A 21,305-nucleotide genomic window follows, 5' to 3' on the forward strand; every position below is an offset into this window, starting at 1 on the left:
TAAAAATGCTAACACAGACTTATTAATTGCAACACTTCGGTGTGGTAAACAATTGATGCCAGTTATGTTGTCGTGCAGATACGTTACTGCACACCAAAACAAAAAGAACATATGAATATGATCTCTTTTGGTCTGGGGGGGAGAGGGTGAAACTTTAGGGTTCGTATGTATCTACACTTATTTGCAGTACACTGGTTTGGTATTTTTAATTGCATGAAGCATATTTAATTGTATCTATCTCCGTGACGGCGCATGCATGAGAAATAACGTACTCGATACTTGTGGCTCAGTACGGCAAAATTTGCATTAGACAATGCAAATAATAAATTTTAATATTTTTATAAATGCATAAGGCAACGGCCTTGCCGCAGTGGATACACCGGTTCCCGTGAGATCACCGTAGTTAAGCGCTGTCGGGCGTGGTCGGCACTTGGATGGGTGACCATTCAGGCCGCCATGCGCTGTTGCCATTTTTCGGGGTGCACTCAGCCCAGTGATGCCAATTGAGGAGCTACTCGACTGAATAGTCGCGGCTTCGGTCGAGAATACCATCTTACGACCGGGAGAGCGGTGTGCTGACCCCACGCCCCTCCTATCCACATCCTCCACCGAGGATGACACGGCGGTTGGATGGTCCCGGTAGGCCACTCGTGGCCTGAAGACGGAGTGCTATAAATGCATAACCTGAATTAGTTATCTCAATCATATATGGGCTAGAAAAGCCCTAATTACCGAAAATAGTTTTACCGACCGTAATGGTGGACAACAATAGGGTAAGATCGTAACTAATAAAAATTTTAATAGCTGCAGGAAAGTACACAATTGTTCTATAAATAGAAAATGGTTTCAATAGTAACAATTAACATTTTATATTCTGAAAACGATTTAAATAAATTAACTTGCTACAGACCTCTTAATATGGAATAAAAGAAGAGTGTGTTTTGCTAGGTCAGCTGTACCACTCGAAAAGGGTACTTTATCTTCTGTTTTAACAGACAAATGAAAATTAACGGCATCTATATTGTGTCTTTTAATGATTGTCTACACAGATGATAAATTGTGGTTGTTGTCTTTGTCCTTTTCACTCGATGCACTTTACATGAAGCAATGTCAATGTTTTTCACATACTACATTAAGTCTTTTTTTTTTCAGTTTTATTCGCAAGGATAAAATACGCCATGAGGCGGCACAACAGTCAAAAGCCTCGCTGTAGAACTGGGCATTGGTACCACTGACACATTCGTCCACCAGCAAGAGTACTCAAACACCCGCTATCGAATTGATATGCAAATTAATTAAATTGATGAATTAATTACCCCCACTCCTACCCCTTCCACCAGCCACCGCCACTTCTGGATGTCACCACGTGTTTTCCCCAGCCAGCCCGTGGCTCCCCCCCCCCCGTCCTCCCCTACCCCTTCCCCTTCACCCACCTTCTCTATTAGCAGGAATGTCGAATATTGGTGGGAATTTCGAATTTTAGCAGGAATTCAGAAGTTTGGTGGTACTTTCTTAGTGCCAGGGCTGTGCTGATGTCTCCCCTTCCTCTCCCCCCCCCCCCCCCAGCCTGTGGAGGAACTGGCAGGATCATTAGAAATGGCAGTATACATTTTTGGCTTCAAAACTTGGTCCTTCTGGACAGAATAACATAGTGCAGACTACCCCCCTAGTGCTGGCCAGCCGACCAGATGCAACGGATCAAGGTTAGGTAGCGTACGTTATTTATTAATAATAATGATTGGGCCTAATTACACAACTATAAGCACAGTGATACACAAAGAGTGCCTAAAATCACAATAACAGCTCAAAAATTGACGATGCCGTACAACTGGTGTTACCCGGCTGGGAAAAAATTTCACAATATCACTGAAAACTAGCAGCAGACATATCAAACTATGCCCTTCACCTACATGCTGTCAGGAACAAAGGCTGGAGTGGAAAATAAAACCTTTATTTATGGTAGAAATAGTGTTCAACTGACGAGAAGCTGGTGTTGGATGGAGAAGAGTTTAATAAATGTATTAGCTGTAAGCGTACCGCTGAGGACTATCTCTGTTGCTATTTGACGTCAGACTTTGCCTCCCCCAGCACTGCTCGACATTCACCTTCAGCCGAAGTAATCGAAGCCATTACAAGCTACAATAACTGATGTAAAATGCTTCACTGTTATAATTACACATAGAAATTGTCGTGAAAAAAAATCAAGAGTAGTAAATAACATGTCACAACACAACACATGTACTGGGGATTGGAAAAAAAAAAACCATCAAAATAGCACAACTACTGCTAAATCCCACCGCAGAAAATTGCATTAGGAGAGAAGGGTGGCAGCTGCAGTTGTGTCCTCGTCGGTGGGCACTCACGATCTAACCATCTTGGAGGGAGGTTTTCCCTCCCCTCTCCACCTCCCCTCATGTCTCCCTCCCCTCACCATAGGGAGGTACAGAGGCCTGCTCCATCTCGTCACTGTTATACTGCCGCAAGTCTGCGCGAAACAGTCACAGATAGACAAAAGATAAGAACAGGACACTTCATGGAATCTGATAAACATATTTCTCAAAAGACTGGACTCCGCCTCGAACATCAACAAAAATCTGGAGACCTCTCCAGATCCCTTTTTAAACATCCGCTGCATGGAGGACACGTAGCTGCCAACCACAGCCTCCCTGCATTGGTCCCAGTTCAATACATACACACATACATACATACATGCTATCATGTCGACATTTAGAAACATTTATGAAATATGAGGTATGTTATGGGTATTTCACTCTGGCTTTATCGCTAGCGCGGTGCGATCGCTAAAGAGTGTGCTTCATCATATCAATTTTCTCGAGATGGGTGACAGATACAGAACTCCAACCAAGTGTAAAGTAAAATTCAGTATATTAGCTAAATTCACATGCAGGAACATATCATGTAATTTGCAGACGACGCAAAATCATAGCGATCCATATTTTTCAATGCAAACTTTTTCTAATTTCACGCAGCGTCTTACTTCCAAGTAAATATCTCAACAACTATGACCATTAGAGAAACGATGGGCACATCATAATGAACCCGATATATAAAGTTTCTAGCAAAACAGAAATTAAATATGTTATCAAATAGTCTCTGTAAAATCGTTTGAGAAAGATAGCCTGGTGTGGGCGTCGACTGTGTCGTCGCCAACCAGCTGAAATATGGCAAAAGTTTGTCGGCTTCCCCTTCTGGACAAACGAATGAACTCGTCCAGCCCTTTGGAAGAGAACTGGTCACTGTAGATAGACCACCGTATCCTGCGTGACCTATACCGCTTGATCATTGCGACGACTAAACGAACGTACATCATACAAGTAAACTGATTAAATATAGGCATAGCTGGATGGTCCTGAAAACTTAGATCCGTTTAAAGGCACTTTTAATTTTGTGGAAAAGATTTCTTCGTGAAGCACATGAACATTTAAATTAACACTCAAGTAACATTCGTTCCAACTTTAACATCTCAATTTAATATTCACTGAAGTAAATGGTAATTTAAATTTCCCTCCCTTTATTATTCTGTTGCCATATACAACTCTTTGAGGGAGGCAATACGTGGATGATCGGCAGGCTACTGACGCAGCAAGACGTTGCCTCCGACGTCGACCAGTAGAGCGGTACCACGCGCGTATACAGGCCCTCTTAGTAGCATGGTGTAAGGAAGTCGATTTGAATGGAGATTACGTTGAAAAATTGGATTTTGTAGTCAAAATAATGGAGAGTATTTCAGCGTATTAAAATTATGAATAAAAACTAACCTGCTTTAAGAGAAAAGTGTTGTATTACTTACTGAAAGCTCCTCATGTATTGCACATAACAGAAGTTTGTCAAGTAGCTACAACTATGGTCCACAATATTTTGATTCTTTAAAGTTAATGTTTGGGAGAATGTAATTACATTCTGATGATTGGGTTTCTCAGTTCCTTCTCTTTATATTTTTTATTTATTTATACAACTCCCTCACTCCAGCGCTAAGCAGAATTAAATTATAATTAGAAACATCAAGAAGCCATACTACATTAACTGGCATCAAACGTGGAGCTGCCCTTACCCAAAAATCGATCCCTACAAGTAACCTAACATAAGCCTGCCCGGTTAGCCCCCCGGTCTAACGCACTGGGAAGGAGCGTCTTGTCCCTGGCACCAATAACCCCGGCGGACTTGGGTCGAGGTCCAGTGAGCCAGCCAGTCTCTGGATGGTTTTTAGGCGGTTTTCCATCTGCCTCGGCGAATGCGGGCTGGTTCCCCCTGTTCCGCCTCAGCTACACTACGTCGGCGATTGCTGCGCAAACAAGTTCTCCACGTACGCGTCCACCACCATCACCCTACCATGCAAACATAGGGGTTACACTCGTCTGGTGTGAGACGTTCCCTGTGAGGGGCAGGAGGGGAGGGGGTCCATTGGGGGCTGAACCGCACAACAACACTGAAAGAGTGGTTCGGTGTGGCGCAGCCGAGGGGTGAAGTGGATTGCGGTAGTCGTCGTGGGGTTGTGGACCACTGCGGCTGCGGTGGGGAGGAGCCTCTCTGTCGTTTCTAGGCCCCTGGTTAACATACAATACAACACAATACAGCATAACATAGGTTTTGTTTGATTGCAGGTTCAGGTCTGCAGGGCTTATAGTCATTGGAACCCCGCGCCACAGCACCGTACCACATCGCTAGGGGAGGAAAGACAAAATTGACCAGTCCCCCTACGCAGACCAGTGAGCTGCAACATCTTACACTCCTGGAAATTGAAATAAGAACACCGTGAATTCATTGTCCCAGGAAGGGGAAACTTTATTGACACATTCCTGGGGTCAGATACATCACATGATCACACTGACAGAACCACAGGCACATAGACACAGGCAACAGAGCATGCACAATGTCGGCACTAGTACAGTGTATATCCACCTTTCGCAGCAATGCAGGCTGCTATTCTCCCATGGAGACGATCGTAGAGATGCTGGATGTAGTCCTGTGGAACGGCTTGCCATGCCATTTCCACCTGGCGCCTCAGTTGGACCAGCGTTCGTGCTGGACGTGCAGACCGCGTGAGACGACGCTTCATCCAGTCCCAAACATGCTCAATGGGGGACAGATCCGGAGATCTTGCTGGCCAGGGTAGTTGACTTACACCTTCTAAAGCACGTTGGGTGGCACGGGATACATGCGGACGTGCATTGTCCTGTTGGAACAGCAAGTTCCCTTGCCGGTCTAGGAATGGTAGAACGATGGGTTCGATGACGGTTTGGATGTACCGTGCACTATTCAGTGTCCCCTCGACGATCACCAGTGGTGTACGGCCAGTGTAGGAGATCGCTCCCCACACAATGATGCCGGGTGTTGGCCCTGTGTGCCTCGGTCGTATGCAGTCCTGATTGTGGCACTCACCTGCACGGCGCCAAACACGCATACGACCATCATTGGCACCAAGGCAGAAGCGACTCTCATCGCTGAAGACGACACGTCTCCATTCGTCCCTCCATTCACGCCTGTCGCGACACCACTGGAGGCGGGCTGCACGATGTTGGGGCGTGAGCGGAAGACGGCGTAACGGTGTGCGGGACCGTAGCCCAGCTTCATGGAGACGGTTGCGAATGGTCCTCGCCGATACCCCAGGAGCAACAGTGTCCCTAATTTGCTGGGAAGTGGCGGTGCGGTCCCCTACGGCACTGCGTAGGATCCTACGGTCTTGGCGTGCATCCGTGCGTCGCTGCGGTCCGGTCCCAGGTCGACGGGCACGTGCACCTTCCGCCGACCACTGGCGACAACATCGATGTACTGTGGAGACCTCACGCCCCACGTGTTGAGCAATTCGGCGGTACGTCCACCCGGCCTCCCGCATGCCCACTATACGCCCTCGCTCAAAGTCCGTCAACTGCACATACGGTTCACGTCCACGCTGTCGCGGCATGCTACCAGTGTTAAAGACTGCGATGGAGCTCCGTATGCCACGGCAAACTGGCCAACACTGACGGCGGCGGTGCACAAATGCTGTGCAGCTAGCGCCATTCGACGGCCAACACCGCGGTTCCTGGTGTGTCCGCTGTGCCGTGCGTGTGATCATTGCTTGTACAGCCCTCTCGCAGTGTCCCTAGCAAGTATGGTGGGTCTGACACACCGGTGTCAATGTGTTCTTTTTTCCATTTCCAGGAGTGTAGTTTGGGCTCTTCCGGCGGTGTGATACGGTGCTGTGGCGCGGACATATATGCATGTCCGTAGGAGCTTTTCATCGTAATTCATAATAACAGGCACTGCAATATCATGTTTTTCCGTAGACACTAGGCAAGCGACCTTCATGTAAAATACCTCACCTGTATGGGAATATACATAATGGATGTACGAGTACAGGTTGTAGGTCTGTAGGTGTCTGCATATGGAAGTTTTTGTCTGGCTGTGAGTTGTGGATGGATAGCCAAATGGTAAGCCGACTGCTCTCGACAAGCGGGAAATACGATTTGAAATCCCGGCCCAGCACAAATTAAATTTAATCTGCTTCATAGAGTGATTGTCTCGATGTATGTTTCATTAATACTTATGGGAAATTTACGTAGTTGTATAGCATGGCGAAGTAACTTCGAGAGTGCGCAAAGGAAATGTGAAAGCGTTTCTGACGTTCAAAAAATATATAAATGGTTTGTCAGATAGAAGCAGCAGCACTAAGAGATTGTACACTTGGTATACTATTTCCTACAACAGGGGTGCTCAACAGTTTTAAGCTTGAGATCTAATACAGGTTTATTACAAATGATTGAAGGGATTTCACAGCTATACAATAACTTTATTATTTGAGATATTTTCACAATGCTTTGCACACACATACAAAAACTCAAAAAGTTTTTTTAGGCATTCACAAATGTTCGATATGTGCCCCTTTAGTGATTCGGCAGACATCAAGCCGATAATCAAGTTCCTCCCACACTCGGCGCAGCATGTCCACATCAATGAGCTCGAAAGCATCGTTGATGCGAGCCCGCAGTTCTGGCACGTTTCTTGGCAGAGGAGGTTTAAACACTGAATCTTTCACATAACCCCACAGAAAGAAATCGCATGGGGTTAAGTCGGGAGAGCGTGGAGGCCATGACATGAATTGTTGATCATGATCTCCACCACGACCGATCCATCGGTTTTCCAATCTCCTGTTTAAGAAATGCCGAACATCATGATGGAAGTGCGGTGGAGCACCATCCCGTTGAAAGATGAAGTCGGCGCTGTCGGTCTCCAGTTGTGGCATGAGCAAATTTTCCAGCATGTCCAGATACACGTGTCCTGTAAAGTTTTTTTCGCAGAAGAAAAAGGGGCCGTAAACTTTAAACCGTGAGATTGCACAAAACACGTTAACTTTTGGTGAATTGCGAATTTGCTGCACGAATGCGTGAGGATTCTCTACCGCCCAGATTCGCACATTGTGTCTGTTCACTTAACCATTAAGTAAAAATGTTGCTTCATCACTGAAAACAAGTTTCGCACTGAACGCATCCTCTTCCATGAGCTGTTGCAACCGCGCCGAAAATTCAAAGCGTTTGACTTTGTCATCGGGTGTCAGGGCTTGTAGCAATTGTAAACGGTAAGGCTTCTGCTTTAGCCACTTCCGTAAGATTTTCCAAAGCGTCGGCTGTGGTACGTTTAGCTCCCTGATTGCTTTATTCGTCGACTTCCGCGGGCTACGCGTGAAACTTGCCCGCACGCGTTCAACCGTTTCTTCGCTCACTGCTGGCCGACCCGTTGATTTCCCCTTACAGAGGCATCCAGATGTTTTAAACTGCGCATACCATCGCCGAATGGAGTTAGCAGTTGGTGGATCTTTGTTGAACTTCGTCCTGAAGTGTCGTTGCACTGTTATGACTGACTAATGTGAGTGCATTTCAAGCACGACATACGCTTTCTCGGCTCCTGTCGCCATTTTGTCTCACTGCGCTCTCGAGCGCTCTGGAGACAGAAACCTGAAGAGCGGCTTCAGCTGAACAAGACTTTATGAGTTTTTCTACGTATCTGTAGTGTGTCGTGACCATATGTCAATGAATGGAGCTACAGTGAATTTATGAAATCGCTTCAATCGTTTGTAATAGCCCTGTACATGCAATTTAGCCTTTTAGAGATCTGCTGACTTTAAATTCATAAGAGTTTAAGCTTGAAACAACACTGTAACCAAAATTAAGCATCTTAACCAAAGAAAATACGTAAAAGGTATTCTCTCTTCATCAATACTAGTAGGCCTACTACTCAGTTTTCAGTATATTACACTGGTGAAAATAATTAAAATATTCGAAAAAATGGCTCTGAGCACGATGGGACTTACCTTCTGAGGTCATCAGTCCCTTAGAACTTAGAACTACATAAACCTAACTAACCTAAGGATACCATCCATATCCATGCCAGACGCAGGATTCGAACCTGTGACCGTAGCGGTCGCGCGGTTCCAGACTGTAGCGCCTAGAACCGCTAGACCACCGCGGCCGGATTGGATAAGCTATGAAAGCTATAAAGGGTTCCATTGCCTTCAAATCTCGAAACAGGTTGTCAAACTCCGTCTTCGGTGCTGACAGGTTGGTGGTACTCATATCTGCAAATTCTTGATCAAATGATTTTTGTTATCCAACAGTACTGACTGCATTTTAGGAAAGTCTTCCACATTTCATTTCTTTAACTGTACTATCCAAAGTTTTTGCGAAACGATTTGTAGAGGACATAAGAGTTATAACGATTTGGTTTTTTCCTTGAAGTTCTCATGTAGTTCAACTGTCATTTCAGTTACAATCACCAGAGCCAACATTCAGCTCAAATTATAAAGTTGTGAGTAATCTTTCTATTTTTTGGACACAAAAGATTCATGGCTGGCAGAAGTTCTCTAAAACTGTTTAGAGTCATACCTCTACTCAGCCACTGAACTATGGCGTGCAGTAGGTCTCCATACCGGCTACTCAGATCTTCTGTAAACTTTCTTCTCTGTGGTGCTTGGCAGCGAACTGAATTCACAATTTATGTGACAATACTCATGCCATGTGTCATTTTCAAAATACATCCTCAAAGTACTTGGTGATACCCAATACAATGATACTTAAAGAAAGGAGGGAAAATTCGTCATTCGCACACAAGGTAACAAATCCTTTGTGTTTGTATGCCATGCAAGATGCTCCATCGGTAGTAACAGCCGCAAATTTCAGAATTGGCAAATCGTATTCAGAAATATAGGGTTTAAATGCATTGCAAAATCCTGCATCTCGGGTAGAGTGTCTCAGGGTCAAAATTGTTAGCAAGTCTTCTTTTACACTGGAATCCGAAAATAATAATCTAAAAATAATCAAAACTTGTGGTGAATCGACTCCATCTAAGGACTCATCTAACTGCAATGAGAAACACAAGCAGAACTGCAAATCTGTTATTAACTGACCTTTTATATTTTCCGCCATTTATTCCACTTTTATTGTTATGGCATGTATTGACAGAGGCATGTCTCTGTTGGCAAATATTATCTCTGGCTAGTTTTTAAATGTGGAATATAAGGATTTCATGGTGTGGGTTCCTGTAGTCATGTCCTAGTTCATGAACCACGGGCAACGTATGAGTGGCCAAGTAAGTGGTCCCGACAGTCGGGATACCAGTTACATTGGAATAAGGCTGGGCATCTCGGACATATTCTGAGTCGTGGTCACCTTTGTGCTCATACGGCAAAGACTACCAAATCCACCGGTTAGTCCCTCAGCCGTTAGGGGTAAAACCCAATGGGACTCGAGGCAAGTAAGGCTAGCAACCTGATTCCCTGGTACTTTAAATATGATGCTGGCAACAATCAGAGCAAAATGCCTCGGACCTTTGGAGGTGACGGAGTCCCACCTCTAACTGACAAACCAGGGACTCCTAAGATACGACTTGGCAAACAAATGGTAATGAGATGGGGAGCTATTAATATCAATGGGGGCTACTCTGGGAAGAAGGTAGAACTGGCAGAGGCTGCAAGTAAGATGGGGCTGGACGTTTTAGCTGTTAGTGACATTCGGGTAAGGGGTGAGAAAGAAGAGGTAGTGGGAGAATACAAGGTCTTCCTGTCAGGAGTCAAAGCAGAAATAGCACAATGGGGTGTAGGGCTTTACATCAGGAAAGAAATGGAACCCAGCGTAGTTGCAATAAGGTATGTAAACGAACGACTGATGTGGATAGATTTGACAGTGTCTAGCAAGAAAATTAGGATTGTGTCAGTATATTCGCATTGTGAAGGGACAGATCAAGATAAGATGGATAGTTTTTATGAGGCACTCAGTGATGTAGTTGTTAGAGTAAAGGACAACGACAGTGTTCTGCTCATGGGTGATTTTAACGCCAGGATTGGAAATCGAACAGAAGGGTATGAAAAGGTTATGGGTAAATTTGGAGAGGATATGGAGGCCAACAGGAACGGGAAACAACTCTTGGATTTCTGTGCCAGTATGGGCTTAGTAATCACAAACTCCTTTTTTAAACATAAGAACATTCACCGGTATACTTGGGAAGGCAGGGGAACCAGATCTGTCATTGACTATATAATAACAGATCAGGAATTCAGGAAGGCTGTGAGGGACACACGTGTATTCAGGGGATTCTTTGATGACACTGATCATTATTTAATCTGCAGTGAAATTGGGATTGTGAGGCCGAAAGTGCAGGAGGTCAGGTCCATATGTAGGAGGATAAGAGTGGAGAAACTTCAGGATAAGGAAATCAGGCACAAGTACATAACAGCGATCTCAGAAAGGTACCAGTTAGTTGAATGTAGTCAATTACAGTCATTGGAAAAAAAATGGACAAGGTACAGGGACACAGTACTAGAAGTGGCTAAAGAATGTCTTGGAACAGTAGTGTGTAAAAGTAGGATGAAGCAAACAGCTTGGTGGATTGATACAGTCAAGGCAGCCTGTAAAAGGAAAAAGAAGGCGTATCAAATATGGCTACATACCAGAACCCGGGTAGACAGAGAAAGTTATGTTGAAGAAAGAAACAAAGCCAAACAGATAACTGCAGCATCCAAGAAGAAATCGTGGGAAGACTTCGGAAACAGGTTGGAGACTATGGGTCAAGCTGCTGGAAAACCACTCTGGAGTGTAATTAGCAGTCTTCGAAAGGGAGGTAAGAAGGAAATGACAAGTATTTTGGACAGGTCAGGAAAACTGCTGGTGAATCCTGTGGATGCCTTGGGCAGATGGAGGGAGTATTTTGAAGAGTTGCTCAATGTAGGTGAAAATGCGATCAATAATGTTTCAGAGTTTGAGGTAGAATGGGATAGGAATGATGATGGAAATAGGATCACATTTGAGGAAGTGGAAAAAATGGTCAATAGATTGCAGTACAATAAAGCGGCTGGGGTGGATGAAATTAAGTCGGAACTCATCAAATACAGTGGAATGTCAGGTCTTAAATGGCTACACAGGATAATTGAAATGGCCTGGGAGTCGGGACAGGTTCCATCAGACTGGACGAAAGCAGTAATCACACCAATCTTTAAACATGGAAACAGAAAAGATTGTAACAACTACAGAGGTATCTCTTTAATCAGTGTTGTGGGTAAAATCTTCTCAGGTATTGTTGAAAGGAAAGTGCGAGTATTAGTTGAGGACCAATTGGATGAAAATCAGTGTGGGTTTAGGCCTCTTAGAGGTTTTCAGGACCAGATCTTTAGCTTACGGCAAATAATGGAGAAGTGTTATGAGTGGAACAGGGAATTGTATCTATGCTTTATAGATCTAGAAAAGGCATATGACCGGGTTCCTAGGAGGAAGTTATTGTCTGTTCTACAAGATTATGGAATAGGAGGCAAACTTTTGCAAGCAATTAAAGGTCTTTACATAGATAGTCAGGCAGCAGTTAGAGTTGACGGTAAATTGAGTTCATGGTTCAGAGTAGTTTCAGGGGTAAGACAAGGCTGCAACCTGTCTCCACTGTTGTTCATATTATTTATGGATCATATGTTGAAAACAATAGACTGGCTGGGTGAGATTAAGCTATGTGAACACAAAATAAGCAGTCTTGCATATGCGGATGACTTAGTGGTGATGGCAGATTCGATTGAAAGTTTGCAAAGTAATATTACAGAGCTAGAAATGTAAGGACTATGGTATGAAGATTAGCATCTCCAAAACGAAAGTAATGTCAGTGGGAAAGAAATATAAACGGATTGAGTGCCAAATAGGAGGAGCAAAGTTAGAACAGGTGGACGGTTTCAAGTACTTACAATGCATATTCTCACAGGATGGCAACATAGTGAAAGAACTGGAAGCGAGGTGTAGCAAAGCTAATGCAGTGAGCGCTCAGCTACGATCTACTCTCTTCTGCAAGAAGGAAGTCAGTACCAAGACTAAGTTATCTGTGCACCGTTCAATCTTTCGACCAACTTTGTTGTATGGGAGCGAAAGCTGGGTGGATTCAGGTTACCTTATCAACAAGGTTGAGGTTACGGATATGAAAGTAGCTACGATGATTGCAGGTACTAGTAGATGGGAACAATGGCAGGAGGGTGTCCACAATGAGGAAATCAAAGAAAAACTGGGAATGAACTCTATAGATGTAGCAGTCAGGGCGAACAGGCTTAGACGGTGGGGTCATGTTACACGTATGGGAGAAGCAAGGTTACCCAAGAGACTCATGGATTCAGCAGTAGAGGGTAGGAGGAGTCGGGGCAGACCGAGGAGAATGTACCTGGATTCGGTTAAGAATGATTTTGAAGTAATAGGTTTAACATCAGAAGAGGCACCAATGTTAGCACTGAATAGGGGATCATGGAGGAACTGTATAAGGGGGGCTATGCTCCAGACTGAACGCTGAAAGGCATAATCAGTCTTAAATGATGATGATGATGATGATGATGATATAAGGATTTCTTAGCTGCCAGAAAGTACTCATTAACATTTACGCCATCGTCAAATGGTTTTGCATATTTCATCAGTTCTCCTGGTACATACATGATGCTGTGTTCGATGAAAGACTCTTTGTAGATACTTCAGAGTGGCCACTGTGATTGTAATTTACTTTTAAGAGTATAAAGATTTTTCCTTTTCAACTCACTATCAACAGCTGCTTCCAATTTGAAGTCTCTGTGAACTGTTCTAGAATGGAGTTCACTACTTGCCTTTTTCGATATGGGTAACGTAGAATTACTTATCAAACATACAGGGCACGCCACATAAAACATTCACCGCAGACATTTACGTAATGGAAAGTGCTGTTGATGTGCTGTAGTCATGGGCTCGTATCGTTAGCCAATCAACAAACTGTAATAGTACTTAGGAAGCGTAATTTTTGTGCAGAAATACTCGGTATTAAATGCTAAAATGCCTGTTGACATTAACAAACTAAAAGTAGGGTCAATACAGAATTTGAGTGGTGTTTTTTGCAGCAGTCTATAACGAGTCGTTTAGGAGATATAATATTTAGAGAGGTTCCCACATCGACACTTGTAAAATACCTGTGATAGCACACACTAAAGAACAACACAAGTGCATACTCTGGTTATGTAGATTCTGATGGATTCTGAGGAGTAATAGGACAACCGGACTGTGTTCCAAATAACCACCGGAAACGGCGATACACACTTCTAGTCTGGTATGCAACGACTGCCGCACACGTGCTACCATTTCAGCGGAGATGTCCGGGTTTGCTGTGGTAGTAAGTCTTTGTATATCATCGGGTGTAATTGGTATGTCCTTGTAGACAGCATCTTTCAGATTTCTCCACATAAAAAAGTCTACAGGCGTCAAATCCGGGGAATGAGCCAGCAAACGTTCAGGTCCTCTGCCTCCAATCTAACGATACGGAAACAAATCATGAAGACATGTATGGTACTTTATGCACTTCCTCCTAATATGGAGAGGAACGTCTTCTAGCATCCGCGGAAGATGGTCTGTTAGGAAGCTACGATTCCTGTGCGCGTTCACTGTTAAGTCTATGAAAAACAAGCCTATGGGCTGATTGTTTGCTATCCCACACCACACGTTGATTCTACATGGATGCTGATATTCCACCTGACGAAGCAAACGGGAAACGTCAACAGACATATTTCGGCTGTTTACCTGGCCATGATTGGTAAATGCGGCTTCATCGCTAAACAAGATACATTATACATCTAGAGAAGCCTATCTTAATGTCCATATACACACGTTAACACGATTCTCATAATCGTTTCCATGCAGCTGTTAGTGGAGAGTCGTGACAAGGATAGGAACTACACTCCTGGTAATGGAAAAAAGAACACATTGACACCGGTGTGTCAGACCCACGATACTTGCTCCGGACATTGCGAGAGGGCTGTACAAGCAATGATCACACGCACGGCACAGCGGACACACCAGGAACCGCGGTGTTGGCCGTCGAATGGCGCTAGCTGCGCAGCATTTGTGCACCGCCACCGTCAGTGTCAGCCAGTTTGCCGTGGCATACGGAGCTCCATCGCAGTCTTTAACACTGGTAGCATGCCGCGACAGCGTGGACGTGAACCGTATGTGCAGTTGACGGACTTTGAGCGAGGGCGTATAGTGGGCATGCGGGAGGCCGGGTGGACGTACCGCCGAATTGCTCAACACGTGGGGCGTGAGGTCTCCACAGTACATCGATGTTGTCGCCAGTGGTCGGCGGAAGGTGCACGTGCCCGTCGGCCTGGGACCGGACCGCAGCGACGCACGGATGCACGCCAAGACCGTAGGATCCTACGCAGTGCCGTAGGGGACCGCACCGCCACTTCCCAGCAAATTAGGGACACTGTTGCTCCTGGGGTATCGGCGAGGACCATTCGCAACCGTCTCCATGAAGCTGGGCTACGCTCCCGCACACCGTTAGGCCGTCTTCCGCTCACGCCCCAACATCGTGCAGCCCGCCTCCAGTGGTGTCGCGACAGGCGTGAATGGAGGGACGAATGGAGACGTGTCGTCTTCAGCGATGAGAGTCGCTTCTGCCTTGGTGCCAATGATGGTCGTATGCGTGTTTGGCGCCGTGCAGGTGAGCGCCACAATCAGGACTGCATACGACCGAGGCACACAGGGCCAACACCCGGCATCATGGTGTGGGGAGCGATCTCCTACACTGGCCGTACACCACTGGTGATCGTCGAGGGGACACTGAATAGTGCACGGTACATCCAAACTGTCATCGAACCCATCGTTCTACCATTCCTAGACCGGCAAGGGAACTTGCTGTTCCAACAGGACAATGCACGTCCGCATGTATCCCGTGCCACCCACCGTGCTCTAGAAGGTGTAAGTCAACTACCCTGGCCAGCAAGATCTCCGGATCTGTCCCCCATTGAGCATGTTTGGGACTGGATGAAGCGTCGTCTCACGCGGTCTGCACGTCCAGCACGAACGCTGGTCCAACTGAGGCGCCAGGTGGAAATGGCATGGCAAGCCATTCCACAGGACTACATCCAGCATCTCTACGATCGTCTCCATGGGAGAATAGCAGCCTGCATTGCTGCGAAAGGTGGATATACACTGTACTAGTGCCGACATTGTGCATGCTCTGTTGCCTGTGTCTATGTGCCTGTGGTTCTGTCAGTGTGATCATGTGATGTATCTGACCCCAGGAATGTGTCAATAAAGTTTCCCCTTCCTGGGACAATGAATTCACGGTGTTCTTATTTCAATTTCCAGGAGTGTATGTCGATGTAGAATGCTTAGGACATTTATCTGAATCATGCCGTTTCCTCATTGCGAGTGAGCTAATATGCAGATCAACTGCAAGAGCATCAAGAACATTAGTATCCCTCTTTTCTGTTGTAACTTGTTTCCTTCTGTTACGTCGCCTATATGCTACACTACCATTTTCACGTGACTGCTTGAAGAGGCTGTTAATAACTGCAGCGGATATGGTTGACATCTATTGGGATATCTTGCCGCATACACCGTACAAGAACGTACTACAGTTTTCCTACACTCTGCATAGACCATTAGCACATCGTATTTTCTGCAGTAAATCCCATTGTATACTCACGACCTACTGCACGGACTGTCACACACTAACTGACTACTAAGTGGCAATGCACTCAGGGGACACAGAAGCACACCATAAGAAAACATGAAGATATAATACCTAGCAACTACGCATGTTGAATGGAATAGACAAATGTCGGTGTCATACTAGAGTCCTGCAGAAAACACCGCTTACGTTATTTACTGGTTATTGATTAAGCGGTTACACGGCCTTGTGTCTGTGGTTTGACAACTGTTGCAAGAAAAAGATCATATATGATCACTGAGGAGATGCAGTGATATTATTTGCCAATTCTGAAAATTGCTACAAGTAACTTACTGTATTTTTCTTCTGTACTATCTCGATTTCAGCTTTTACGCCATTATGGAGTACAACGCTGAATGTTATTAGAACACATCATATCTGGTAAAGTCAGCCCATAGCAAGACTGGTTTACCTGCTTCAGGCTGACTTTATCAGATATTACGTATTAATGGTCTAAGAACTTTGAGCATTGCACCCGATAATCTAGAAGAAAAATACAGTACGATACAGTCAAACAGTGGTTTATTGTTTGAAAAAAACTTTCAAAAAATACTGCATGATTGTGGCTCAGCACCATAGAAACCTTTTTGCTACGAGGAAAAATAAACACTCCTGCTTACTGTGGACATCATGATCTTCAGTTTCTTGTGTACAACGAGGTGATTCAGGCGTTTCCTAAACTGTCAGAAATTTCATTTGTCAAAGTACTGTATGGTGCTTTAAATACAGCACACTCCCTGATTTTTGGTCTTTTAACTTTTTCAGTTCTTTGCAGAAATACGTACAATGCGAACTGAATATCTTTCGGTCTCGGCAAGAATTGTCGTTTATTGAGCAATACTACTTTTACACCATAAAATCTCTTACGCAGATATTGAGCGAGTTTCACTAAAGCTCTGCACCTCCTTCAGTATACTGCACACACCGTTAATACTACTCTCAGAGTGTCAATATTATAGCGGAATACTCAGTATTGGACAATAAATACTGAACGTGTGAGGGACTCTACAGGAGTGTGTGTGCTGTTCGGTAGTTACTCCTAAATCTGGTTCTTCTTGTGAGATTATACAGCTTTTTTCCGCTATTTTCTGTGGACTGTGTGTTACAGCTGTTCCATCGATTTCTCTGTCACTGGCAGCACGGTAATCGGTCTTTATGAGTTGAGATTTTTTTTTCTTTATGGTTCATCAGGTCAGCAACCATCAGTAGGTCAGCTTTATGCTTTCTCATTGACGAAAGGTGCAAACAACTGACGCACAGTCCAGTTCCACACACACGAATAAAGAATTTGATATCAAATACTTTAATACGGATGATGGAAACTTCGTTTCCTGTTCTGTAAATATTTTCAGCTGACTACAATCTCTGGATCCTCACTTTCCGAAAAAAGGTAAGGGTGTATTACATCATTCGATTACAATATGTGACTCAGAGGATGGACAGACAATCTTTTCGTTTGAACAGTAAGAATTTCAGGAGATCTGCGCACCTTTAGTGACACACTTTTTTTTTTTTTTTTTTTTTTTGCAGCCGTTTACATGATTTGCCAACCGTGACAATACCTTGCACTTATGGCGCAATGCTTTGCTTTCCACGTTAAGCCGTAGATATTAACTGCAGAAGCTTTATGTTAGACAGGATAACACGGTGGACGGTTGACATACCTTGGGCCGTCACCACCTGGCGAGGAGCTCGTTTCTCGTTCGTTTAAACTTAAAGAAGGAAACGTGAATACCACACTACTGGCTATTAAAATGCAGATGATAAAGGGGTATTCATTGGACAAATGTATTATACTAGAACTGACATGTGATTACATTTTCACGCAATTTGGGTGCATAGATCCTGAGAAATCAGTACCCAGAACAATCACCTCTGCCCGTAATAACGGCCTTGATACGCCTGGGAATTGAGTCAAACAGAGCTTAGATAGCGTGTACAGGTACAGTTGCACATGCAGCTTCAACAGGATACCACAGTTCACCAAGAGTAGTGACTGACGTATTGTGACGAGCCAGTTGCTCGGCGACCATTGACCACACGTTTTCAATTGGTGAGAAACCTGGAGAATGTGCTGGCCAAGACCGCAGTCGAACATTTTCTGAATCCAGAAAGGCCCGTACAGGACGTGCATTATCCTGCTGAAATGTAGGGTTTCGCAGGGATGGAATGAACGGTAGAGCGACGAGTCGTAACACATCTGAAATGTAACGTCCACTGTTCAAAGTGCCGTCAATGCGACCAAGAGGTGACCGAGACGTGTAGCCAATGGCACACCATACCATCACGCTTGGTGATACGCCAATATGACGATGACGAATACACGCTCCCAATGTGCATTCACCGCGATGTCGCCAAACAAGAATGCTACCATCATGATGCTGTAAACAGAACCTGGGTTCAACCAAAAAAATGACGTTTTGCCATTCGTGCACCCAGGTTCGTCGTTGAGTACACCATCGCAGGCGCTCCTGTCTGTGATGCAGCGTCAAGGGTAACTGCAGCCATGGTCTCCGAGCTCATAGTCCATGTTGCTGCAAAAGTCGTCGAACTGTTCGTGCAGATGGTGGTTGTCTTGCAAACGTCCCCATCTGATGACTCAGGGATCGAGACGTGACTGCACAATCTGTTACAGCCTTGCGGATAAGATGCCTGTCATCTCGACTGCTAGTGACACGAGGCCGTTGGGATCCAGAACCACGTTCCGTATTACCCTCCTGAACCCACCGATTCCATATTCTGGTAACAGTCATTGGATCTCGACCAGCGCGAGCAGCAGTGTGGCGATACCATAAACCGCAACTGCGATAGGCTACAATCCGACCTTTATCAAAGTCGGAAACGTGACGGTACGCATTTCTCCTCACACGAGGCATCACAGCAACGTTTCATCAGGCAACGCCGGTCAGCTGCTGTTTGTGTATGAGAAATCGGCTGGAAACTTTCCTCGTGTCAGCACGTTGTAGGTGTCGCCACCGGCGCCAACCTTGTGTGATTGCTCTGAAAAGCAAATCATTTGCATATCACAGCATTTGCTTCCTGTCGGTTGAATTTCGCGCCTGCAGTACGTCAACTTCGTGGTGTAGCAATTTTAATGGCCAGTAGTGTATAAAACATTTTCAGTTTGTCTTTTGGTTACTAAAAACTGACACAATACCTATACTAATTGATGTAATTCTAATAATAATGACGAAAACTTCCAGTGAATTCCACAGCTTCCGTAATGCTTTGTATATCTTCCTAAATTGCGTATTTAAGAAATATATATGACTTTTCATAGGGGAATCTCATTTGCGAAGAAATACTTAACTGTTCTTCCATAAATAAAAAAGGCTGACGAACCACTTCGTTGATAATACTGCCTCTAATTACTCGCCATGAATTCAAATAAAATGGACCGAAGTATTCAATAATTATCTCTGACTGGAGGCAGAAGTTTACGCAGTGGCTAAGGGGCGGGGGTGGGGGTGGGAGGTGGAGGGAGATTTGGGGTGAAGTGGGAGTGTTCCCCTTCTGATATTTGTGTTTTCTTCCCGTCACTTCTTTTTCGAATCTTTGCAAAATTGAAGAAGTCCTTCGTGTAAATCATTAACGACTTTCCCTCCGAGGTTCGAAAAAGTTTTTAATGTCCGTGTTTGCAGACCCTCCAGCCGATTGAAGGCCGTTTCACAAACGAGATGGAGCGCCTGTCACTTCAGAGTTTTTTGTCATTTTTGTTGCTGAGCTAAGAAGCCGACGTAACAGCTCTTGACCACCCTTTCTCAGTTCTTTGAGGACCGAGTGAAATCTGAAATCAATAGTCCTTCGGCCGGAATAATGACAGAGCTATTGCGAGTCGTGACGGCAGCACGTAGCGTCATAGAAGGCCTTTATGCGGGCGCGTCGTAAAATTTCCGCCTCATTAACTCGCTACCTGCACATGAAAGGCCAGCGAGCGCTGCGGCCCGTTGATTGTCGCATGCCAGAGGTCGGCGACGCGGCTTTTAATTTTCGGCTTTTGAGCTCAGAGCGGCTGCGATGGGCGTGCCGCTCTCTGTCTGCGGAGAGGACGCGGATAAACGAACGGAAGTAGCCTCGCGGAGCGGCCGCGGGGCGGAAGACGCGGTGCCTCTCAAAGGCCGCGTTTGTCAAAGCAGAATTCCAACGGTCTTCGTCAGTGGCCAAAGGACGAACAGCGTGCAGCTTGGATGTACCCACAATATTCACTCACACTGCCAACCCCCTTTGACCAGATGCCTCTAGCAGAACAGAGAGGAACAAAATTATAACAGGGCTTCTCTTCCGTTCCTAGCTTACGTTGGCGGCGAGGTTACTGGAGATACGAGTAATACCAAGTGGTTACAGTGAAGCTTCTCACAGAGGTGCAGTGCGAGCTGTAACTATCGTAGGGCAGCGAAAATCGGTAAATAAGCTAATGTGTTAATGCGGTGAAAGGGTACAGTATCGCCAGACATTGAAAATAGGTACTACATTATTCGTTATTCTTGTCAGAACAACATATTTTTTGTAACAATAACTCAATTTCACTTAATACGCCGAAGCCGGATACCAGTGTAGGAAAGAAGGACAATTTATTTATTTAATTGATCACATGTGCACTCCCACAAAATAAATCCCTACATCCAATTTGGTGAGATCTGTGAAATGAATGAATGTATGAGTATGATCGTCTACTAACTGCAGATAGTGAATGTGCAATATATGATCATCTTTGAGACGGGCTTTTGGTCACCTTTGGTGGAACCAAAGAGATGAAATTTACCTGAACTTTGAGCGCCTGAATTGTGGCTGACCAATACAGTAGCATGGTGCTCCCCCACCTCGGCGGAGGTGTGAGATGACCTGAAGGACGGCCATGTTTCAGTACTCTGGCGCTGGATCTGCTGTTGGTAAGAACTGTCTTAGGTGAGCTCTGTAAAGACAAAAGAGTGGAGAGAATGTTATGCATGTAAAATATTTAAGAGTAGTTTGGAATAATTATTTCTCTATTTCAGGAACTTTTGGGGGGAGAATTAAATGACAGACAGGTAATATTAAGGGGATCGTAGTAATCTTCGGAAGTGACCAACGGTCACAATGAAACCACGTGTAGTAATAAGTTGAAATACTTGCGAGTGCTAGTACTAAGTTGAAATACTTGTGCTAGTAGTAGGTTGAAATACTTCCGAGTGCTTATGTTAAGCTGAATTACTGGCGTGTGTACTATAAGTTGGAAATATTTAAGAAATGGCGTTTGCACGACTTGAAATTAGAGACGAGCAGTTCCACGTGGTGAGTACTGTGCGAGTCTCAATCTTTGTGAGAGACATAGGATAAAGAGAAGT

At 44.9% G+C, this 21,305-nt stretch overlaps 1 pseudogene; it reads left to right on the top strand.

Moving 5' to 3' along the window:
* The first annotated feature begins 352 nt into the window (after positions 1 to 352).
* Positions 353 to 470, top strand: LOC124803615 (annotated as a pseudogene).
* Positions 471 to 21,305: the final 20,835 nt, after the last annotated feature.

The sequence above is a fragment of the Schistocerca piceifrons genome, chromosome 6, assembly GCF_021461385.2.
Source record: "Schistocerca piceifrons isolate TAMUIC-IGC-003096 chromosome 6, iqSchPice1.1, whole genome shotgun sequence".
In the NCBI taxonomy this organism is placed as follows: Eukaryota; Metazoa; Arthropoda; class Insecta; order Orthoptera; family Acrididae; genus Schistocerca; species Schistocerca piceifrons.